The sequence below is a fragment of the Phaenicophaeus curvirostris genome, chromosome 1, assembly GCF_032191515.1.
Source record: "Phaenicophaeus curvirostris isolate KB17595 chromosome 1, BPBGC_Pcur_1.0, whole genome shotgun sequence".
NCBI classification, from domain to species: Eukaryota; Metazoa; Chordata; class Aves; order Cuculiformes; family Cuculidae; genus Phaenicophaeus; species Phaenicophaeus curvirostris.
The window spans coordinates 89,333,049-89,358,537 of NC_091392.1; the positions used below are offsets into that span (position 1 = coordinate 89,333,049).

The 25,489-nt window shown below is 41.6% G+C and overlaps 1 protein-coding gene across 18 annotated transcripts in view; it reads left to right on the forward strand.

The window, feature by feature from the left end:
- The window catches only part of ZBTB20 (zinc finger and BTB domain containing 20), a 492,240-nt gene that overhangs the window by 449,893 nt on the left and 16,858 nt on the right, over positions 1-25,489 (forward strand). For 17 of the 18 annotated variants that reach the window (XM_069867452.1, XM_069867468.1, XM_069867442.1 and 14 more), the window contains 2 exons: positions 6,272-6,368; positions 15,540-15,727. The gene's annotated coding sequence lies outside the window, so the exon portion shown is untranslated. Of the gene's footprint in view, positions 1-6,271; positions 6,369-7,968; positions 8,052-15,539; positions 15,728-25,489 lie in introns of all 18 variants that reach the window. The other variant, XM_069867360.1, reaches the window with a different exon arrangement.

Sequence of the window (25,489 nt, forward strand, 5' to 3'; positions counted from 1 at the left end):
CACCAACATCTATGGGACTAATGGTTTTAGGGTTTATGCCAAAGTATTTGCAAGGACAGTATTCAATGAAACCAAAGCAATGTGTAGTGGAGGAGGAAAAAACTCAGCTCATTCTCTTCATATGCTTTCATTGTTTTTGTTCTTCCTGAAAAATAATGTCCTTTCAGATTTCGTTTGACATCTCCATGATGTTGAACAGATTCGGAGAAATCACCAATATTTTGACAGGGTTCCTTGGCAATGAAACGTTCATGAAGCTCATCTGTCATGAGCTAATCTGGCTCATCTAGCCAAAGCAGCATCTTAGGCAGATAAATTACTGTAACAATTTAATTTCTACACATTTTCTTCATCTCTGGTGATAGCAACTCATGTTTCAGTTATAGAAACATTGGTAGTAATTGCGGCACAACTACATTTCAGCTTTTGTGAGAAACTTGCTTAAGGCAGCAAGGCAGCGTCAGATTGTCCAAGGGATGCCTTCCAGGTAATAACAAGGCAATACTCTATGCTGGCCATCTTCATTGTTTGTGGCTTCAAAACCTTAACCTCTTACCTTGTTCACCACCCACCAAACTTGTGAGCTGTGTACCATAATGCTGATGCCTTGTAACCTACAGCATCAGCACATGAATGCCTGAGGCTGTTTATACTCTCAAACTGCTTCTATTAATACAAAGTATGTGTAGGTAATTAACGCTCAAGACTCAACAAAGCTAGTAGTATATAAGCACTACCCACAAATCAGTCTGTTCCCTGGAAAGCTTATGTAAGTACAGTTCCACTGAGCATAGAAGATTTACCCTGTGTTTGGCACCAGCATCAATAAAATCATGACTTCATGCATTTGCCTCGGTCACACCCCACTTTAATGAATTACTTTGAAAAGTATGTGATTTTGTTCATCATTCAGGTGCAATTGTGAAGGCTCCATATTAGGAACACAGAGAATTCTGTATTGATATACCCAGCAATATTTTGCCAGAATAAGATAATAATTGTGTGTATAACTATACATAAAAATATACATATATATCATTACCGTTTATGTATGACTTTCTACACGTACAATACTGTTTCTTTTCTTTAACACTTGTGACCAGATAACTCATGGTCTGACATGCTGTCATGGTTCAGTCTGGCATCAGATATGTTTGTATTCATTTGAATGTCTGGCTGAATGTTACATCAGTGCTTTTGGTGATCTGCTTCTGCTCTCATTGAGCTTACCAACTGACATTTAGTTGCCTCTTCCAGGTATCAGTTATCTTCCTCCTTTCAAATTAGGTGTGCAAAGTCCAAACAGATGTTTAACATTGCCTAATATTGCTTTACTCTAGTCTGTCCACAGCAAGGTACAGCCAAGAGGGCAACCTATGCTCTGCTTGGGCACCGTCTATCCTGTTTCTCTCCATTCATACACCCAACACACTAACCGTGATGAGATCTTTGTTTATGGAAATTAGGCAGCACCCCAATTTATATCTTCAATGAGACAAAACTCTTCCAAAAGTTCAGGGTTGAGGCCTTGTTCCACGGCCTGGGGCTGGAGGAGCCATTCAGAATGGGGGAATGGAAAGGAAAATCAGCAGAAGAGTTATCCTCTTGGACCTTAGCTCTTAGGTACAGTTAGCTGTTGCATTGAGAATATCGCTTGCAAATAGAAAGAAGTATCAGAAGAATCAATAGATGAAAGTGAGACTGAGAAAATGCCTATTCCAAGTGCCAAATCCAAACTTAAGAAAAGAACTGCAGCTTAAGGGAAGTGACATTCTATAACATGAGATAAAAGGCAGTGAACAAAGGGACAAAGAAACAGATACAGACAAGTAATAGAGGGTTGGTTAGACAAAAAGTGAGAACATGATGTAGTCTTTACTACAAACTACATTGCTATTCCAGATTTCAGTAAGCATCCCTGGGACTTTAGGGAGAGATTTTTTTCTCTAGTACTCCTCCAAAGATGTCCTTGTGGGAAAAAGGCCTTTACTAGGCTAGAGCAGTCCAGCCTCTTTAAACAGTCTTTCCGCAAATGTCTAATCCATTAACAAATTAATTCCTGAATTTCAGGCCCAATTACTGATAGTGGGACATCAGTGGACATACAGTGTTCCCAGTGGAATACAGAAAGAACCAGCTTCTCTCCTAGATGAAGCCCTGACTATCGTGAAAAATTCATGCTGTGGCTTTTCAACAGCATGTCTTGTGCTGCAATATTTTTATGTTTTCTAGGGCATGATTTCTAGGCTCTTTTGGAAGGGTGATTTCTATGTCACAGTCCATCTCGATTTTTGTTAAAGATACAGTGGTTGGATATCTACGTATAGGTAGCAAACAACTTAACCTTGTTCATGTAACATAAATGTCAGTCTGCCCAAGTCAGAAGATATACCTTATTTTGAAAAAGAAGCAGTAAAATACATCTGGAATAACCCACTTCATGCAGGAATTTGACTCTTGAATCACATTTGTTGATGGCCAATGATACTGTTCTCATTTTCTCTTTCTCACGGCTGCTTTAAGAATTTCACCCCAAAAGCTACTCCCAGAAAGAAAAAGTGGCCAAAAAAGAATTTCATTTAGCCTAGACAGCTCAGTCTGAAAATGTAGCATCATTGTGAAAGTGTAAATTAAGACTGACCCACCTTTACTTGAGACCTGTACAATATGTGGATTAAGATCAAACATGCTAACTTCTGTGGCACTAGCAAGTTCTTATTTTCCATTGCCTTGTGACAGACAGCACTGTGCCAGCACAGCAAATATGAATAATCAGAACTAAGCTCACAAGAAGCTCATCTTTTAATTTTTTCATTACTAGGGATGACATGAAAGGCAGAAGGAAACAGACATCTGAAGATATCAGGGGAAAGAGTATTACAGGGATAAAATAAATAGCAATTAACTAAAAAACTGGGTCCCCTTCTTCAGGGCTCACTAAGACCAAGTAACAGAAGACTGTAGTGCCAGATCTCTAGCAAAGAGAAAGAGCTGTTCTGTTGATTGTCTCTTGCAGGTCACACATATGAGTGCCCCTAACAAACAGGGAATACTGAAGATGTTTGATAGTGTCTCTAAACAGAAAGATATACAGGCGGGGAAGAGTTAGAAATGTCCTGCAGAGAATGAGCCTAGCAAAAGCAAATTTCAGGACCAAGTACCAGCAGGAAATTGTTGTTAATAATATTTAAGTCATCTGTAAAGGAAATACTGTGATGGTATGTTGTGTAAAGAGCAGAGTCAGGCCAATGCTTGCTTATGTGTTTTTTAAGTAATATGATATGACAGACCACATCAGATCAATGATGCAGCTCTGGAAAGGTAGCTAACAAGTGATGAAAGGGTCGAGACACAAATTTCAGGAGGGAGGAGAAGGATGATCAGTGTTTCAAAATATGGACTTATGGTCCCAGAGCCCATTAATCATTAGCATTATTATGTAAAGTACCACATTTTCTCCAGACTTTGTGCCCACTGCAACTCCACTGAAGCCAGTGTAGAACTGACCTAGAGTGTATATCTTAAATCACAATCTGTAGTACATCACTGCCATCGTAAAACAGATCTTCCTTAATAAAAACAGTGAAACAATTAATGTATCTTACACCCTGTAAATTACCAGATAAAGCTTGGGAAGATGAAGGTGGAATAAAAGTGAGTGCATATAAAATGCCCAAGATACTATCATTAGTGGAAATATTTAAGTAATAAGAGTCTGCATTTCTGGGATGCATTCATGCAGAAAACTTATCCTCTGAAATCTTAATTAAGCACCCAGTACCTCATGGAGCAGAAATGTTAATGCTTTCCTTTTCTGGATAGAGGAGCCCAGGTAGAGAGAGGAGAAATTACTTAAACCAATGTCACACATTCCATTCTTCTGTTGTCCTGCTTGTCTCTCTTTTTGCCCAATCTTCTCATGATCAAAAGCCATTTTGCTCACCTTTTTTCCAAGCTAGATTAAGACTTCTATCAAAATTTGGGGGTGTTTCCTTCTTTATTGCACTCCCCATGTCCTCTGAAGCTCTATCACCTTTATTGATTTTATGTACTTAAAATGTAGCTATCAACTGATGTCAATCTCAGTGCATTTTGCTCTTCACACTGGAAGAAAATATGTGTACTCTCCCAGGCCATAGGAAAAATGATGGAGAAATATGAAAATATTTTAAGTGTTGCCTTTCACGGAGATTTCAGTGCCCAGAATTTGAAGAGGACTTTGAACAGCTCATCTCTAACAACCTGTCTGCCTGACCCTTGTTGTGAAGCCAGATTGAGTGCTAGGCAGTGCTACATTAGAGAGCCACTTGGACTGGGAACCCAGAGATTGGAAAATAAATAATGACACAAAAAAAGAGGTGACAAAATATGCAGGATTAGTACATTCAGTTCTCAGCCTTCTCTTGTGTGAAATTAGGAGTGAAGTGAGCAGGAGTTCTGCTGAAGTAAAACTAAAGACCTAATCTTGTGATTTTTCTCTTTCTAGTACTAGTTAAAACTGCATGTTAACTGAGGTGATGGGTACTCTTTAAGACACACGGTATTTATGCCTTAGAAAGATGAGTGGTAGCCAAATAAAAGACAGATTGATGTGTGCAAAGTGGATATAAGAAGCAAGGTCCGCATTAATAGAACAAGCGTGGCATATATGGAAGTGGGAGGGAGAGCTTGAAAGTAAGCCATGCTGAGTATCAGCAAGGACCTACATTTACAGAATCCTTGGGCATTCTTCACCTTTGAAATTCAACCTTTGGTAGTGGCCAAAGGCGTCACTGTTTCATGTAAATCTTTCGAGCTGCCCTGATGCTGGCATATGGTTGTTCTCCCAAGTCCTGGTTAAACTCAGAGGTTCAGGCTGAGTTGAAGATTATTTTTTTGTGTTTAAATTTACTCAATCTGCAATTCAAAGCAGACTTCAAGAGGGGAGAACCAACAAAAACTGGAATCAAAGAAAGTGTTTGCTCAAGCCACTGTGAAGTGTAGCTGCCAGATTTCATGTAGTCTGTTGAAATGAGTATGTAGCATATATCCCAGTCACCAATGAACGTCATCATTAAAAAATGTATAAATTGAACATAAAACTGAATGTATATTTTGTGCAGTTCATTCCAGTGTTCCTGCTGCATGAACAGTGGGGGTTTTGTATTGTGTTGCAGTTAGAGACATAAATTCCAGCTTGCATAGGGATATTAACTACCTGTGAAATAACAATTACATCTCTTACAATGTTTTGTTCACTTTCTTGATTTCTTTGATAAAGCAAATATTTACTTTTCTTGTCTGATCAGAGCAGGAAAATTCATTTATTCCTGGAAATAAATAGCACCATTGGCTTCACTGTGGGTAGGACTGAATTTGCTGATGTCCCAGGAGTTCTTTGCGTAAGTTAAGTGAGCAGGATTTAATTCCATCCCTGGATGTTAACTTCAGACATACTTCCAACATCCACAATAAGTCACACAAAGATCATAAGAAGTTAGCAAAAGAGGAGTTCTGGTAGTCTAGAGTGGGATTCGAGTCCCCAAAAAATTTAAATACTCCAAATAATTTAGGTCTGGGTGGTGAAATCACCTTATAATAAATACTAGGCCTGAGGTTTTTCTTTGAATCCCTTTCTGTATTCTGTTGAGTCCAACTTCCTCTTTAGATCAAGAGATTTCAGGCATAAAACTGCTGCTGAACGGAATCTGTTCTAAAACACTGACAGTAAGTTATTTCAGTGGTCTCACTGCAGTAGACCTGGCGGCTGATGGGAGATAAGAAGGGTTTCTGTTCTGATATGAGCCATCATTTTTGTCATGTAAAGACAGCAAAAGAAGTGAAGGAGCATTTTGCCTTCCTTTTCCTGCCTTTCAGTCCCGAGGAAGTGTTTGTTGCTGCTCTGAATTGGACTAGCCTTGTTGTTCTGATGAAATGCACTTGAGTGCCAAGTTTATGCTAGCTCTCCATCAGTTCTCCGTGCTCCTGCCATTACAGTGAGCAACTTCTCGGAATGAATCCTACTGATAGCACTTTGCTGGCTAATCCTTCCTCTCCTCCTCACTTCACCAGAATAGGTTGCATGGGTGGACTGGAGTAACCGGGAACTAACTCTGTTGTCGTTTGCAGCCAGGGCTGGCGGGATTGAAGTGGGAAGAATTTGGCCCTACCAGGCTGCAGCCAGCTGTATTGACAGCAGAGAATGCCAGTTAGCATTGCAGAAAGTTTTCTCGCTCTCAGTAAATAATTATTATTTCCCCCTGACCTTTCCTTTTGGTTCTTTCTGGTACAGACACAGCCTCTCTCTGTTCCCTGCCCCAATGAACGTCTGCACTAGGTCCAAGGCTTGGAGTAATTTACCTGAAGAGTGATACCATTTGGAAACCACTGTAAGTATATTTTATCTCTTATAAAAGACTTCTTGTTTCAGAAAAAAAAAAGACATCTTTAAAAAAACCAAAAACAAACTGCAGCACCTGTGAGCATTACTGATCAGGGTAAACTAAGTTTTGCTTTTGAAATTTGCAAGGAACTATGTGGGAAAAAAATATGTCAATAAAAACCTGTTAAATATTTAAGTTGTAGCCTCACAGCCTAGTTCAGCAATGGCTGATTTGATCTACTTGTATCTTTTAGTTTGGCAGGTTCTACCTGCTTACTACTCTAGTTCATGCTGTTCTAGTTGGTTCATCCATGTTTGTCTTCGGAGCTTTTAACTTCTTTATTATTTGTGTTACTTTTTAATGAGACACCTTTCCTCTCATTGGTGTTTCACACAATACAGATACTGCTACTCCTTGAAGATTTACGCTGTTCTTTGCAGGCCTTGAGTCGTTTATGATTTGGGCTGGTGTTTCTTAAGACTATTGTAATTTGGTAAATTTGGCTGAATTGCTTAGGCAAAGTTGCCTGACAGAATTTTGACCTTGCGTTGTGGATTTATTAGGCTCTGAAATTACTGATTGTGTTATTTGCACATTTTCCCCTGTAGAGCTGTAGTTTTGATATGTCATGCTCAATTCTCAGTGCTTGCCACTGTTGTCACAGTGTTGTTGTAGCTGAGATGCTCTGATGTTGTAAGTGAGGCAGATTTTGTAGGCACGGTCTGACTTTCATGAGACTTATAGTTTAGATGGAAAAATTGGACAAATTTGGGGACATATAAGCCCCACTTCAGATCTGAAAAAGAACCAGCAAATTTCAATCTTAGTTTAACTTAATCTCTGAGTTTAACTTAATTACGTTAATCAGTCTCCTGTAAGGGATTTTGGCGTTTATTTCATTTTTCTGCATTGATTAAATTTTCCAGGCTTTTATTGCACTAGAATACTGGGCCTCTCTTGTCGGTTCTCTGTGCCTCCCATTCTTGCTCTGCAGTGTTCTGCTGGGATTTCTCTTTCGTATTACATTTTATGGCGATGTTTTCAGGAGTTTGTGTTTTCCATTGTATGACACAAACTTGCAATCAGAGATTTTAAACAAACTGCCAGTCATGTAGCTGTAACAGCATGAAGATCAATGTGGCTGCAAAATCATCAGAGAAGCTGTGTGAATATTCAGGCAGTCAGCCTGTGCAGGACGTTTAACTACTGAAGCAATACTTCTGGCAGGAAAACTGGGATGGCTCAGGTGTTTTAAAGTGAGCTTGTCTCAGCAGTCTTCACCCCCAGCTCTGGCATTCAGTGAGCCCTGAATTTTGAGGTGAGGTCTCTGGGCAGATTCAGTGATTTTTGCTGTTCTTTTGGGTGTTCGTTCGGATTTTTTAAATATATATTCAATGATTGTACTCTCTCTCTTTCACTTTGTCAGTTTCTAAATATGTATTGTCAATGTCACGTCTGGAAGAGACACAACACTGGCAGTGATAAGCACTGATATCAGGAGCTGTGTTAGTCGCACACAGGCAGAGGAAGAATGTGCAGCAGAATACTCAGGAAAAATATAGCTTAAAATCAAATGTGAACTATTTTCCTACTTCTATATTTTTAGGATCTGAAAAGCTGGAGGTTTTCTTTTAATTATATACAGTCTCTGTGGATTACTAAGACTACAGACGAACTGTACACCAGCAAGTTAAGTGCAGTGCTTGGGCACTACAGGCATCCCTGACCTGAGGGCACTTACTAGAAGGTGATGCCATATCTGTGAGGAGGAGAAATAATGCCTGAAACACGGGTGGGCAGACTCAGCCAGCAGCAGCACTTGTAACAACATCAGCAAGCCTGTGGCGTGTTCCCTCTGTACTGTTTAGTATGCGATGAACAAAGGTCTGGTTGGTGACCCAGCCCTCCCTGTATTCAGAAGCTGAAAACTGCCTCATTATTGTTCATTATGTAGTATTATTCTCATACAGTCACATTATCATAGCTTCCCCTGAGACCCAGGATGCTACTGCGGGTTCTGAGCAGCTACGCTGGTTCCTGTACCTGAGCTAATTTGTTCATTGCCAACCTGGTGTCTCCGCAGGACGGAGAGCTGTTCCCTGTGTAAGGGAAGGTTCAAGCATTAGTTACAACTGCTGTGTGAGAAGTATAACAACATATATTACCTGGTTTTGACAGAGACTTGAGCTGGTGGCCCAGCTGTAAGAACAAGTTAATTCACTGAGCAGAAACCATTCCAAGCTTAAAGTAGTAGTTGCAAGGAAAATACTTGCAAAGAAATCGTGTATGGAGAGCAGGTGGAGGGTTGGTGGAGAGAAGGATGTATGGATGAGTGGCAGCAAGAAGGGGGAGGTGTAGCAGAGGTTTGAATAGTAATTAGTTTCTAGATAACTCTGAGGTTAAGACATCCAAAATATTATCCATTCTGGCTTCAAATTAAACAGATAGGAGCCTGTTCTGCTTTACAGCCAGTGGCCATATCATAGCAGTAGCTGCAGCACTGCGGTTTGTCTACTATCTGAGACCATTTTTTATGATAGTGTAGTGTTAAGGTACGTGGAAAGGAGGAAATGCACCACTGCAATGAAGAAAGTGACAGAGAAGCTTCAGAAAACAGAACTGAAGAGATCGCAGTGGTTGTAGGTCTTGTTTTACACATAAGCTGTGAAGTGCTGATAAACATAGGTCAGTTCAGTGATGAGAGTGAATGCAGTTAGCCTGATATTAGGTTCCAGACAGCACACAGTCAAGAAAGGAGACTATCTTCTAAGTGGTGTAAATAAGCATAATGATAACATAAATATTATAAACATAAACAATAAATATAGGCAAATGCCGAAAGTGAGTACATACAAAAGATAAATACCCAGAAACAGGATATACGATTTAAATGATGGAGTAGGTAGGATGTTTAGAAACAGACTGGATTAATATCTTAAAAAAAGAGAGACTTGGAGCTGTTCAGCCTGGAGAAGAGGTTTTGGGGAGACCTTATAATGGCCTTCCAGTACCTGAAGGGGCTACAAGAAAGCTGGGGAGGGACTTCTTACAAATGCATGTAGTGGTAGGATGAGGGGGGGGTGGCTTTAAATTAGAGAGGGGAAGATTTAGATTAGACATTAGGAAGAAATTCTTCACAATGAGTGTGGTGAGGCACTGGCACAGGTTGCCCAGGGAAGTTGTGGCTGCCCCATCCCTGGAGGTGTTCAAGGGCAGGTTGGATGGGGCCTTGGGTAGCCTGATTCAGTGGGAGGTGTCCCTGCCCATGGCAGGGGGGTTGGAGGTGGATGATCTTTAAGGTCCCTTCCAACCCAAACCGTTCTATGATTCTATGGTTCTAAATTAGTAGTAAATATGAATTCTGCAGTGATCCTCAAGACTCTGATTAGCTTAGAAAGTCCAGCATCTTTTCTGTCCTCAAATTCTGGGAGTCTGTGCACCAGGTCCATATACAGACGTGCTATTTTTTTGCCATACTGGCTCTCTGCTGTCCTTCCACAAGAGGCAGAGAGGATGGCCCTCTGATAATTCTAAGAATGACTGCAATATTTGGAAGGGCTTGAAACACACCACAGGTGTCTATGCAGAAGGTGCTCAGAGATAGCTAGAGATCAGACTGGAGCTCCTTCTTCCAAGGGCACATTTCCAAGTCCATTGCAAATAAGTTGCAACCTTTATTGCCCCTAACAGGAAGTAAATAGCAAATTTCTTGTTTCCAGCATTATTCTGGTGAAAAGAACAGAATCACATGAATGAAAGTAGCAAGGTAGAGTGACCCCAACAACTGAAATTATGACAGAGGACTATCAATCTGTGAAGTCCAGGAATGGTATACAAATAGGTATAATTTGGGAAGGTTCTGTAGACAATATTTATTACTTGTTTCATTCTCACTCCTACCCATGTGCTTTCAAGGTTTTTGGCAAAGCTAAGACACGTCATACTCTTCCAAAGTTAGTGTGCCATTTTACCTTCTGGAACACGGCAGTATATTTGAGAGCTTGCTAATGGAAGTGTTCATAGAAGAAGCATGTAATCAGAAAAAGAATTAGGTTGGGACTGTCCTCTGGAGGTCTCCAGTCCAATTCCCTGCTCAGAGCAAGGATGACTTCCAAGCTGGAGTAGGTTACTCAGGGCCTTGTTCAATTAAGTTTTGAAAATCTCCAAGGATGGAGATGCCACAGCCCAGCCTGTCAGCCAGGTTGACAGCTCTCCCTGTGAAGATGATAGCAATAAGATAGCAATAGGAGTAGACTATGTAAGTGAATGTAAGAATATTTGATTATAATATTTAGGAGAAGATCACAGCAATAAAAGCTTGTTACATGGACAATAAAATAGAACCAAGAGATAGCAATATACTTACAGTAACAGGAGGAATTTTCTGACTTTGCCCATTGTCCTTTGTGGACAACAGATTGGAGAAGACCCTGGTTTGGATTTCTTCATAGGTAGTTTTGATCAGTGTCCTTAGGATTTTTCTTTTCTGAAAAATTTTCTTTAGATCCTTAGCTGACTCAGCTGTTTCCCTTACTCAGCTTTCCTCATGTGGAAGCCTGCATTCCTTTCAGGTGGTACTGAGATGCAGGGCATGTCTAAACAGTTTAAGAGACATGGAGAATGCTGTGGAGAGGTATTGCTTCTAGTGCCAGTCAGCAGCATTGATTGTCTTCCCATCCTAGTGAGCACAAGTCACCAAGCTGCAGGACTGTGATGTGAAAAAGCGATGACATTAAAAGCATCTTGATAACATAGTGTCAGCCTTAAGAGCAAAGTAGAAAATAAACAGGTTTGGAAAGCAAGAAGCAGGGAGTGCTGTGCACAGCCTCTCTGCTGTCACTACTTGTTGCTAAAGTATTTTTTAACCTGTCCCTCTAATGGGTTTTGAAGCCCTGGGAAGCACATGTGGGATCGACCACACAATAAAGCATCACTCAGAGCTTAGTCTAACAAAGCAGCTATGGCTGTGTTAGCAGCCTACAAGTCATGTTTACTGAGACTGAGCCCCTATCCTACAAATACCAACAGCATTCTGACCAGGTGGATAGAGCTGGGAGTGAAGGGCTGTGTTGCAAGCCTGTAACTTGGGTTAACTCTAACCAGAAAATAGACGTTAAATCTCTTTCAGCTTCCAGGTGCAAGGGACTTCATTACCCCACACATCTAGAGTCTAACTCTGTATTCATCCTTTGCTACCTGGACAAAATAGCAGGCTGAAAGCTTTTTGGGTAGCAATGCTGTAAAAAAACACTGGTTTGTACACAGATTCCCCATAGCCCCCAGTGCATGATGGCTGCACATGGCAAAGTCATGAGATCTGTCTGGAAATGAGATGTGTGAAGCTGTGCCAGAGTTCGTACACCAAGGATCAATGCAGGCTATTATGAACAAAACATATGTAGTCCATATACTTTAAAAAATACATATATGTACCCATGCACAAGCTCGGTATCTTATGTATTCTTATCTGCATAACAAATGATGGGTCCTGGTGACAGCACAGGGAACAGACAGAAGGATGCCTGAGCTTGGAGTGAGAAGGTTTACTCTTCAGGAAAAAAATATATATATACTTTTAAATGGTTAGGTTTTCCTTTCGTTTGAAATGGAGTTCATCAGTTCATCCCTTTGCTATACCTCTACAATTTTAAGTAGGGTCCAGTTAGTCATCTCCTCTTGATTTATATCAGGTTTGACTTCAGCCTGGAAAATTTTGACCCTATTGATTATATAATGTGGAGGATACAGTGGCGGTACCCTCTGCCTGTCCATGGCATAGGGATTTTAACCCCATTAATCCAGACCGCATCAGAGCTGGCAGCAGCCACGGCTTTGTCAATGTGACCCTCAGTTGACGGTTGCTCACCCACAGAGTCCAGCTCCCTTGCAGCACCTTGAAGCCCCTTCACTCTGGGACCCAGCGCTGTTTTTCTTCCTTTTGGCCAGCCCAGGGGATCCCTGCAGTACCAGGTGGCCCAAGACAGGTGCCAGAGGCTGAATGTGCCCACCACCTCCTAGGTGACTTTTGAGGAGAGAGGAGGATTTCGTTTAGTTCTTCTTGGTCTGTTTAACTTATATTTTATTATAGAATTATAGAATCAAGGAATCATAGAATAGTTTGGAATGGAAAGGAACTTAAAGATCATGCAGTTCCAAACCCCCTGCCATGGGCAGGGACATGTCCCCCTAGATCAGGCTGCCCAAGGCCCCATCCGACCTGGCCTTGAACACCTCCAGGGATGGGGCAGCCACAGCTTCCCTGGGCAACCTGTGCCAGTGCCTCACCACTCTCACAGTGAAGAAATTCCTTCTTACGTAAAGCCTAAATCTGCCCCTCTCCAGTCTACACTCTTACCCCCTCGTCCTGTCACCACAAGCCTTTATGAACAGTCTCTCTCCAGTTTTCCCGTAGCCCCCTTCAGGTACTGGGAGGTCTCTGTAAGATCTCCTTCTCTTCTCCAGGCTGAACAAGCCCAACTCTCTCAGCCTGTCCTCGTATGGGAGGAGCTCCAGCCCTCTGATCATCTTTAGGTTGATCACAGCAGGTTTGGGTTGGAAGGGACCTTAAAGATCATTCAGTTCCAACCCCGTGTCATGGGCAGGGACACCTCCCACCAGCCCAGGCTGCCCAAGGCCCCATCCAACCTGGCCTTGAACACCTCCAGGGATGCGGCAGCCACAGCTTCCCTGGGCGACTTGTTCCAGTGCCTCACCACCCTCACAGTAAAAATATCCTCCTAATATCTAATCTAAATCTCCCCTTTTTCAGCTGAAAACTGCTGCTCCGCATCCTATCCCTGATAGAACCCCTCCCCAGCTTTCCTGTAGCCCCTTTCAGGCACTGGAAGGTCTCTATAAGGTCTCCTTGGAGCCTTCTCTTCTCCAGGCTGAACAACTCCTACTCTCTCAGCCTCTCCTCACAGCCCCTCCGACCGTTCTCAAGGGAACAGGGGGGAGGAACGTGCCTAGGGAGGGAAGTACAAGTTTCCCCGGTCTCGGCGCCGGAGGCGGCGCTGGCGGGTCCCGCGCGGGTGCTGCCCCCTGCCGGCCGCGCCGCGAGGGGCGCCGGCTCCGCGCTGCCCTTATGTAACGCCCTTACGTAACGGGCGGGGAAACCGCTGCCCCGGCCCGCCCCGCCCCGTCCCCCGCCCCGCCCCGTCCCCCGCCCCGCCCCGGGCAGCGGCGCTTCTCCTGGGGCAGAAGCGCAGAGCAAGTGGGCTTGGAAAGGGAGTTAAAGCCCGTCGGGTCGCAACCCCCCCGCCGCGGGCTAGGACGCCTCCCACGCAACCAGGCTGCTCACAGCCCCATCCAGCCTGGCCTTGAACACCTCCAGGGATGGGGCAGTCACAGCTTCCCTGGGCAACCTGTGCCAGTGCCTCACCGCCCTCACAGGATAATATATCTTCCTAATATCTAACCTAAATCTACCCTCTTTCAGCTTAAACCCACTACCCCTCATCACTGCAGTCCCTGATAGAGTCCCTCCCCAGCTTTCTTGTAGCCCCTTTCAGGCACTAGAAGGTCTCTATAAGGTCTCCCTGGAGCCTTTTTTTCTCCAGGCTGAACAAACCCAACTCTCTCAGCCTGTCAACTTGTTTAAACAATTGAGAGGCCAGTCTGGTCCTCAGAAATCACGTTTTGGCATGTCAGCTGCATGCCGTCCTCGGTGGGATGCAGGAAGGCATGCAGCTGACACTTCTCCCGAGCCTCAAGCTCTGCCAGGGGAGGTTTAGGCTGGACATTAGGAAAAAAATTTTCACAGAAAGGGTCACTGGGCACTGGCAGAGGCTGCCCAGGGAGGTGGTTGAGTCACCTTCCCTGGAGGTGTTTAAAGGACGGGTGGATGAGGCACTGAGGGGCATGGTTTAGTGTTTGATAGGAATGGTTGGACTCGATGATCCAGTGGGTCTTTTCCATCCTGGTGATTCTATGATTCTATGATCTGGGGAGAAGTTCTCTGCCAGGCCTGCGGTCCTTCAAGAGGAGAATCCGTTCCTGTAAAGAGGGGATTTGCTGGGAGGCAAGGAACTGGGATCATGCACATAGGGCCTGGATGGGTGCAAGGCAACGCTGCCTCGGCTCCAGCAGCCCCTCTGTGCTCTGGAATGTCCCTTGTCCATGCCCCAAACCACGGTCACCCACCAGTGCAAGGTGCTGCCTTGAGAAGATCCCGCTCCCAGGGTGACTCATCACTGCTCATGCCTCTGGTGCCTGCAGGAGATAACCATGTTTTATATGGATGGCTTTCACCTCCCTGGCTTCAGCTGCTCTCTTGCAAGCATGGCCACTGCCCCCCGGTGCACAGCAGGAGCTGCTGGATGTTAATCAGGGTGCAGTGGCCACGTACCGAGTACAAGCCGCAATGTCCCTGTCTAGAGGCTGCAGCTGGAGCTGGCTGGGCAGCTGCCTGCCTTGGGGAGCAGAGGAGGGAGCACCTTCACCTGTAAAATGGAGGGGATACTCACCTCCACCTACAGAGGGCTCACTGTGCTATTCGAAGCCTGCCACTTCTTTCCATGCCTCAGTTTCTCCAGTTATTCATCTGTTGAATGAAGGTGGTGATTAACTACCTGCTTAATGTTCTTAATTCTGTGTGTTTATAAAATGACCAGAGGTCTTAGAGAGAGGAAAGCGTTGAGAGCTCACGTGCACTGTGCTTTTAGCCTGTTGTTTCCGGCTCCAAATCTTTATGCTTTACTTAGATGACCTCTGCGTCCCAAAATTACTTCGGTGCTTTTCCCTACAAAATGAGTCTCTGCACTGATTTGTTTTGAACTGGAAACTTGCATATTTGTTTGCTTTTCAGACAAATCTACTCCATTTCTGTATAACTCTCTCTATTCAGAATGCTACAGCCTTGGTTAATATTTGTCAAATGGAGCCCTGACTGTCTAAACCACTGGGACGAGTTATATTTTATATGTCATCAGTAGGGGCAGAATGAGGAGCTTCGTGCTTGGCCTATTTGCTGTAACACGGTCTCAGGGCCACTGCATCAGAGTCAAAACAAGGAGCAGCTTGTTTCCAAATAAGAAGCATGGAGGAAAGTCTTTTCTGCCTCCCGCCCTGTAAGGGAAAAGAGGAAGGGGGGGAGAAAGTTATCTTTAACAGATTCTAAAAATGCCTTTTCCCAAATATGCAGTCAGTCCCTTCAAAGGTCTCTTTGTTTATTTTCAGGAAGAAACCCAAGACAGCTGAAAACCAGAAGGCGTCTGAGGAGAATGAGATTACTCAGACGGGTGCATGCAACGCCAAGCCGGGCCTTCCCTGCCTGAACTTTGAAGCTGTTCTGTCTCTGAGCCCGGCCCTCATCCACTCACCACATTCACCAACAAACCTGCACGCACTCACAGGGTCATCTGATTGTGAGTACACCAACATGCTGCTGGGTGGCACAGGGGCTCTTGAAAACCTGCTCCTTACAGCAGACCAGGTTTCCCAGTTGTCCATAACTTGTATAACATGTACCATTCCAATAACGGCACAAGCAGGACTTCCTCAGAGCTAACCTTTTCCCTTTTATGAGAATTACCACTGAGACAGAGAGTTTGTGTTAAGGTTGTGATAATACAACCAGCCAGAAGAAGCTGAGAGCATGTTGCTGAGTCAGGTCGCTGCTTTTTATGAATCAAAAAAGAGAAGTCCCTTCAAGCATGTCTCTTTGCAACTGGAGCTGTAGTTATTCCTCTCCAGGTAGTCACATGCTTCTCATTACCCAAGCAAATCTACTGCTAGGGGTTTTCAGCCTGTGCTGTGTTGCAGTGGGAGAAAACAGCGTCAGTCTCTGACACCCAGGACTGTAAGGGATTTCCACCAAGAAAAGGGGGAGTGTTTTATGGAGAAGATCAGTCTATGAGAGTCTGGAAAATCTTTGTAGACCTGTGTGGTTGTACCAGTTTAAGGCTCTTGTTTTGAGTTCATTCATTTTCAGGTTACTCAGTATGGGTTAATGGGCTTTTGAAAAATGTTCTTTTCCATTTTACCAAGAAATACAAAAATAAGGGAATGAATGATTAAAACTGGATTTTGGAAAGGCAGAACTTCCCCTGTCATCCCTTCCAAACACTGTCATTTCACAGTGGTCTCTGCCTGGAAGTCTCTCAGCAAGAATGTGCAGGATATGAAACTCACCGTTCACTTGTTTTAGCATATATAGTTTACCTCTCCTGCACTGGTTTGAAGATGTTGTAAAATTTACAAGGAGGGGAAAGGAGAAAGAAAGATGATGACACCAGTTTTCAAGAGCTCGGAAGCCAACCAGATTTTGCAAAGGCCCATAAAAAGAAAAAAACAGGGCATGGCAATAAAAAATGAGATTAAAAAGTACGTATATCCTTTTCTTTTTTTAAATTAAAAATCCTGCCTCAGGGCCAAGCTTGGAAGCAGCCGGGTTATAGGGATCATCACTATCAAAATCACTTTAGCTGCAATTCATTCCTGTTGGCTTCTGACTTCATTCATTATGAGCTTCTTCTAGAAAGCTTGATTTTTATAGACCTGATAAAAACATTGGGGCGATTTCCCTAAATCTCACCTGGTGATTTGGGGGGAGAGAGATGTGAAACAATTGAGCAGCAGGCAGCATGCATTTTAGTATATAAAAGAATTGCCTTCAAATTGGAGATGTCAGGCTTTTTGTTAAAATTGGGGTACAGTTTTGTCTTGTAACATTTTTCTGAAAACAAAAAGCTTGTGAAAAGATTCAAAAAATGAGCAGAACAAGAAAAAATAATCCCTATTTTCAAACAAAGAATCTCTTTATCCCATTCACAAAGATGAAAGAGTTCATTAGTAAATGGGATTTGAAACCTCACACTGATGTTTTTTGACAGTACAAATGGAAACCCATGAAAACAACCTTAGGACAGAGGCCAGCAGGGATTGTAGAGAGCCTGGAGAATGAACTCCTGCTTTTGATTTCTGAGGTGGCCAAGTTCAAGGGTGAGGAATATTGGCAGAGGGCAGTAGGGGGAGGTGGCAAGCCTGCAGCTCTTCATGCTCTACCTGTTCTGTGGACAAAGTTTTTAATGTCCCCAAATCACCTTCCATTCCTACTAAATTCACAATAGAAAAAGGAATAAACTGCAAACCCAGGTTAGATGCTCCTTTCACACTGGAATTGGTTTTTTTCTGAAAAGAAATTTAATATTTTCAGCATTAATATTGTCCTATCTCAGGAACTATTTAAGTGTAGTTTCCAAAATACAGTTAGAGTCCTGCAAAAATCCAAGGAACTGTAGGACATCTATATCTCTGGTGTTGATCTCTGTTAGTTGATTCCATGTGGGATTTCATGGGGAATTTCCATAGTAATGCCGATTTCTCACATGAAGTAAAGTCCTTCTCCTTACCTCTTGCCTCCCCTGCCTTTTGGACTGATTCTTTCCACTTGATCTAGAGTCCTTCCCTTTGTCCTTCTCTTCCTCTCCTCCTCAGAGGTATATTGCCACACCTTTTTTTTTTTCTTTCGACTTTTTAAAGTGATACTTTACTTATTTGGGACAGCTGCACTTCCTGTCCTTCTCTGTACCTTCTAAACACTACAATATTGCTTTTCCTCTCTTGCCCAGACCACCATACTGCCTCTGTCACCACAACTGGGCAGATTATATTTCATTTTCAAAGGACATTCTTCATTCTGGTGAGGAATTTTCTAGCGGATGGTAAATAATTTAAAAATACTTAAAAACTAGGATTAGCTGGGAAGTTTGAGAGGAATTTTTATTGAAAATATCAGAAATACACAGGAAGAATCAGCATGGTAGAATATATCAATTCTTGGAAAAATGTTCTGATGTACAGATGGTTCCATAAGCCCTTATTCATGTATCTGGAAAAAAGACTTGGATTTTATGGGCCACCTATTCAAATCAGTTTGAAATCTTCACTGACCATTTTGCATGCACAGTCACTAGTGCTTGGCAGAAAACAACATCGCATGTTTATTGTGAGAAATATTCAGAAGCCAATCTACTGTAAAAAATCAGGTTGCTTTTGGGATGGTTCAGATCAAAATACTTTTCCAAGAATGGGAAATAAAAACTCTGTGATAGCCATCTGCTTCTCAGTTGTAAAAGGCAGAGGTGAAGAAAGCCTAAGCAGTAGTCTGAATGCCAGTCTTCCTGAAATAATACTTAGACAAAAAAAAATCTAGGTAAAGTCATATGTGACACACCACTTAATTTATGGCTTAATTCTATAATGTAGTATGCTCTACATGCTGTTCCTCTGCCACTTATTCCCAGTGAAATTGCATTGCTTCTGACCTTGGTAGGACTGGATCTTAGATTTCTGGATTTGAATGTTATATTTCCAGCACATATGAATCCCTGAAGCAAAATCCAGAACCTAGGATGAATTGTATCGAGTTCCCATCTCTTTCAGTCTTGGGAAATGCTAGCTTATACAATGCAATTGGAGAAACATGTTAGAGGAAGAGATGCTTCCTGAAGTAGCTGTTTTCATGTAGAGCTTGGCAGATAAAAAGCACCACTTTGAATTCATTTGGAATTAAGTCATAGAGTAAGCTGATAGAGTTCCAAATGTGTTATACCTATAGCTACTCACCTGTCACAAACAGATGTAGCTGCTTACTGAGAAGAAATATATTTGTGCAAAAAGCTATGAGGATGAGCATAGAGGAACAGGTTCTGGAAGGTTACAAAGAAGCAAAGGAAGGCATATGAGGTTGGTGCTATTTGCAGTATTTCCACATACTTTCTTGATTACGGATAGAGAATGCATGAAGTTGGTGGGGTCCTAGTTGAAGGCTGAACTCCCTTAGGTAAAGCTTCTAAAGATTTTGCTGAGAGGGAAGGAAGTCATCAAGACTTGGCTGTATTTAAACTGAGTTGATCTGTACAGGCCACTCTTCGGGAGCCCTTCAGAAAGCATCTACAACTATATACGTTTTGCAAGTGCCAAGAGATAAGATCATTTTGGCAGAAACTTTTGAGTTCTCAGAGATACAATCAGACAAAAACTTCATTCAGGCTCTGATGTATGCATCTTAACAGATGTGTTCAAACTCAAAGGAATCCCACGGGAACAGTGCAACTGAATTTCTTTGTCTCTATTGATAGTTAAGAGTTATTCTTAGACATTGGATGGTCCATCTGTGAAGGAATTTGTTCCAGACGTGGGAAAAGCAACATCTTTGCAAAGAGTTTCTATAGGATTAAGAATCAGGTTGGACAATCAATGGAAAAAGTGCTGAAACAATTTTTATGATTGTAGAGAACACAGAATTCTTTAAGATATCCAAAGTTCTTGTAGGGGATGGTATTTGAGAAGGAAAGTGAGGCATGGATAATTTTTGAAAACATCCATTAAATGATCATTGACAAGATGTTGAGGTGGGGGAGGACTTTCTAAAATTATTTTATAGCTAGGGACCGAGGAGTTTTTATGCATTAATAGAATGCACTTTATAAACACTGTTGGTGATGGGCCACATTTGAACCTCTTGTCCATGCTCAAGTAATATGGCTGACCTAGTCCAATTCTGGCATTTTTTAGCTTTCACAGGATTGGAACTTTGAGGAACTTTGAGTTGTTTTCTTTTTCTCCTTCTGAGTTCTGATTTTTGTAGCTTGATAGCCTTCCAGCATAATGGGGAAAGGCAGAGAGGGAACCTCAAGTTTCGTGAACCCCACAGAGCATTGAGAGTGGATGCGGAAACTGGGGTTTCATTTATTTGAGCAGCTAGGGAAACCACCATTCCCTTTCCGTGAATCAACAAGTTTGATTTGCCTGGGGCTAATATAGAGGCTAGGTGGATCTGAAGGTGGTTGTCTTTATGTTTTAGGTTTCCTGTGTTACTCTTTGAGGTTAGGTGACAGGAAGAGAACAGTTATATGCCCTTGTGGTCTTCCCTCTGCCCTGGAAATTTGTGGCTATAATTCCCTAAGAATTGCTCAGGAGCTTTCACATTATCTCTAGAACGGAGGGGGGAGGGTCTGATTCTACCAACTTCCTTCTTTTCAGAGGCAGGCAGTATGTCAATAGTCATTTCATCTGTATTTTTGCCAATCTATGTATGGTATGTATTAGCTAACGCTGAATATTTTTAGGTTGGTTTTGGTGACCTAAGAAATGATGTATGTTTAGATGTCTATTTCAGATGATATAATAATAATACAGGCCTTTTCTGTAGTAATCTAAACTGAAAGCAAGGACACCCAAGGTCCTCAAGTACTGATGTCATGACAGTTAATTATACTTTCATCTTGCAGGATGTTTGAAATTTTGTTTAGTAAATTCTTCTCTTTTTAACAGTCATAAGTGGTTTCTTTGTCTTATGGATCTATATTTCTGTTTGTAAGATTATCATAGAAATATCCACCAGGATTGACCTGTGTTTTCATAGAAGCAGTTATGTGTTGCTTGATTTGTGTAAACACAGAATAAGTACAAGTACAGGTATGTAAAACTGTAAGCTGAGCTCACCTTGTCTCTGTTGTAAAAGCTATCTCAATATGCTGAAAAACTAGTGGTGTTAAGTGTTATACCATTGATAAGTACTGGTCTCTATATCCCTAATCAGTACACTAAGTGAGTTTTGTCAGGTTGGTCTCTCGGGCTTTTCTTCTCATGAGAAATGACTAATGGCATATGGTGCTTCAGTTATGAAGTCAGCGAGTATGTTTTCAGAAGCAACTGTGTGACTTTGGAGCCTAAGTTTCACTGATGCATAAATCACGTTTACAACACATAGATGCTTTTGAAAATTTGTCTAATTATACTAAATGTTGATTCTCTTATTCGATGACCCTGTAATACTGGCTTGATGGTAGGTTGTCGATTCTGGTATTCACTGCTTTTCTTACTGCTCGCCATTTAGAGACCTCTCAGTGATAACATGCATAATTTCAGCTTTGGTTTAAAACAGCCGTGCAAGTTTCTAGCTTTTATGATTTCAGGGGAGAACCTGAAGATATGTTCCCAGTGTATCTACTCTTTCTGAGTACCAAGGAAAAGGATAAAAAGTCTTACAGCTCTTTACAATTTCGCAGCTCATTCTAAATATTTTGAGGTGACTGAGTGTGATATTTCTATTTTTAAGTCTTGCTGCAGCCACTGAGGCATGCTGCAACTATCCAGTAAGATATCTGCAGTCTGATTCTGAATTTACCTGTTCTGTCCTCACTATCTGCCCCCCACAGACTTCTATTACCATTCTTTAAATTGTGAGTATTATAGTAAATCCTTCCTTTATATATTGGATGAGTGTTTCAACTGCTTCACTCATTAAATGAATGACTGATGAACACTACAGAACTATGTATCCCTTCTCAATGTATTAAGGTGTTCTAGCACTCTTTTTATTGTCTGCATTTTTTTCATTTAGTTCATTTTTTATGTGTTTTGGCTTTGGTTGTTTGTTGTTTGGGTCTTTTTTAATAATAGTCTCCAGAGCAGTGCTTTCCTTTTCTCCCTCCTGAGCTAACTTACCTTCTTCCGTCATCTTCGTCATTAAAGTATCCATCATTAAAGCAATAATGTCAATTCCTCTGCAGAATTTCTGTAACCTCTTTGGTTACCTGTACTGCTTTTATAGATAAGAAATCTGGCTAACCCACTGAGTCTGATACTTGCCTACTCATTCTACCAATCCACATAATCTACAGCACTTCTTAGGTACCAATTATTAGCCTGTAAACTTTCTGTGTCTGATGTGTTTAAATGTTTTATTACAGTATTTGTTTTTATACCTTTAGTATTTTTTTCCTTTAGATTTCCCCTTCACCCTAACTAATCTTTGTTTTACATCTAGCCTGCTACAGTTTATGTTCAGTTCTATTAGTGTCACTCGGGCATGATTTCCTAGTTTGTAAGGTTACATTTTCAGCTTTAATGAACTCTTACACCTTGTTGTGTAGCATTGTAGTGTTTTCTACTCCCTTATTTTTTTGTTATTGTCCTTGGATATGCATATGGACTCTAATTAAGTGTTATTAAGGCCACCTTCCTGCTGATCTTAGGGATTTTAATTCCTTATTTTTCCTTTTCATTCTCTTTCTGACTAACTTCCTCTTCTTTTTTTCCTTTTAATAGTTGCTACTCCAGAAGTTGCACACACCAAAACTGCCACATAATATGATCTGCTGGGAGGATGTCAAACATAATTATGCCAGTCATTGTAATTTCATGTCTTGCATGCTACTGCTGTCATCTTCTCTGTCCTAACTGGGTGAGAAGACTGAACCAAATGTACCATTTCCCTAGTGTGGTCTGCAGAGAGAGACTTTATGTAGAAGAGTCAAATATAAAAGATTTTCCAGTGTTTTACTGGTGACTCTTACTTGAAGGAAGCTAAAGCAGCTACATCTACATCTCCTTTTGTCCTACTGTGTGTTGCTAAAACCCCATGTAACTCAGTGTTTCTGTCTCTCTTGGTTAGTCTTTTGTGTGCTATAAGGAGACACCTTCCATGCTTTCAGAAACATTGGCTGGTGCATAAGTTGCCTGGTTTGTTGCAGCTATGCAATTCCAAAGTTGCAGTTGTAAAAACAGACCTGGGTCACCTTCTGTTCCTGTTCACCACTGTGATCCATCTAGCACTGGAGCTTTTCGCTCTTTTCATCTAAGCTTCCATAGTCAGTTGGTCCTCTTTTCTCTTGTTTAATAGTAGAGTAGCCAGGTAATATTTGTGCCAGGCTTTCACTCAATAACTTTAGAACAAGGTAGGGCCAGAGCAGTATTCAAATGTGAGAAGACCAAAACAATTCTTGTATTGTTCTCCACTGAACAAAGAGAGCTCTGTCACTGAGAACATTTTTGAAGTGAAGCCTTAACCTGGTACTGGAAGAGAACTTGAAACAGAAAACGAAGGTACTGTTTAATACCACCTGCTAATCTTTATAAAGTGTGCTAGGAGATGTTGTGGGGGTCAGTCGTATTTCTACAAGAAATGTGGTGTTTGATCTACTCCATGGGTAAAAGTCAGTTGTAAGCCATCAGAGCACTACTAAACTCCTTCATTTGCATCAGGGTGTTTGCCTCACAATCTGGTGTGTGGGGACTACAGCCATGTATTCTGGCTGGCACTGTGCATTGCGGTTCCTAAGGATGCCAATTTTTATTCTTTCTAGAGGGAATGTCATTGCACCATCTTTTCTTTTACGTTTTCTGTTTTCATTGTCCATGGAGTCATTTACAGGGCTAAAATACATAAGACTATATCTCATGTTATCTACCACTCAGGAACTGGAATATGAAGAGATTTCAAGTTCTCCAGTTAATCTGTCAGCACAAATAGCTCCTAGAGGAATTAACTACACCTATGAAAAAAAAAAAGGATAAACAAACCCTAGAACCCCCTACTCGTCCCAGCTTTGTTGCGTTATACGCTGAAAGGATCTCTGCCTGGCTGGGATGCACAATATATACTCTGTATCGATCTGTGACATGTGGTGAAATGCTGCTTCTTGAAAGCCCACAAGAGACAAGTAGTATAAATTAAGAGTAATCTCACAACAGCTATTTTTGAGTTCTTAACCAGTGAAAATGTAAGTGTAGTGATATTGTGCATCTATTAAAAATCTTGAAAGGCTCTTTAGAACGAGATGATAGGAGCGATAACATGTAATTTATTGATGTTAACACAGTTAGAGAAAAAACCACAAAGTAGCAATTTTTGTGTGAAAAGGGGTACATGGAGGAAGTAAGAACAGAGCAAGGGACTTCTCCCCACAGCTTCATGCCAGTGTGTGCAACCATATCAGTTTTAACAAAAACACCTTGTGCTTTGATCCTATGCAGCATTTCAAAATAGGACATATTCCTTATATTCAAAAGTAAAACTCCCAGATGCTATTTCTGATGGTTTTGGCTGAGTAGAGGGTAGATTGTGCCTGAAGGCAGACCTGCGAAATAACTCTCATGCACTCTATTAGTATCGCTTGTTGATGTCTGTATACTTGTGTAGACATGTAATTCCTGGGCCTTTTCCCTATGAGGGTGTGAGGGGAGGGGGGGAATCATTGGAACTGACAATGTACATTTAATATACAGATCCATCTAATGACATCAAGCCACCCATGAATGCTGTGTTCCTGTTTATTCTCTTAATTTATTAGTTTAAAATGTTCTGCCATACATTTCTCTTCTTATCAAAACTAAGTAGATGATTTTGCAAGTAAGTCTGCTTCGAGGGATTGCAGAGGTCTCACTGAGGACAGAGATTTTCCCTGTAGCCTTCAGCATCCTTGAAGTGTGCATGTGCTGTTTCCCACTGATATTTAAATCTGAATTATAAGCAGGCCTGAACGCTCATCCCATAAACTCAAAATAAAGAAACCACAGTCCAAAACAGTATGAATATCTGTCTCACAATATTTCTGAATTGAAATATTCACCAAAGCACCCAGTTATACTAGTTAACAATTACCCTTTCACTAACAGATAAAAAAAATTATAAATGGAATAAATAACCAAAAAAAATCTAGCATTTTCATGTGATAGCTTGTATGTACTCAGGGCTGAGACACAGCCACTGGAAGAGATAAAAAAAAATCCTTTTCCCAGCCTTGAGGACTGGCATTTGTAGTTTCTCATCCATTCTTTATTTGTCTCATCAACTTGTAGTTCTGTGACCAGAGCAAAATCTCCTACATTGAAAAGCCTTTCCCTGGAGACATGGAAGGTATAAGCAGTACTCTTCCACAGGCGGCAGCTCTCCCACAAATGTCTCTGACTGTACCCATTTCCTAACAGACTGCTACAAACACTCCCTGTAGAGGATTCTAGCTTGAATAGAAACCTTCTAAACAGGTAATTATCTTAAGAGGTTTTAATCTGTATTTTCCTTTTAACCAAAGCCCACAGGCTTTCAGGCTTACTGTATTTAACTACACTCAAACTGATAAGCTTTTCCTCCTTGTCTTTCTGCCTGGGGGGAAAAAGCCTAACAATACAGGGCAAACGGGAAAGAGTTCATGGAATAACAATTGTCTCTTTTGGAGACATGTTTTAATATATTTGCAGCTATTATCCTTCTAATTCATTCCTCCTCTAGACTCGGCTTCCACTTCCCAACTCTAGCCCCTCATCCTCCCAAACTATGCTCCTGAGAGAGGATATAAGTTTATACAGATCAGCAAAATGAGATGACTAAAACAATCCCT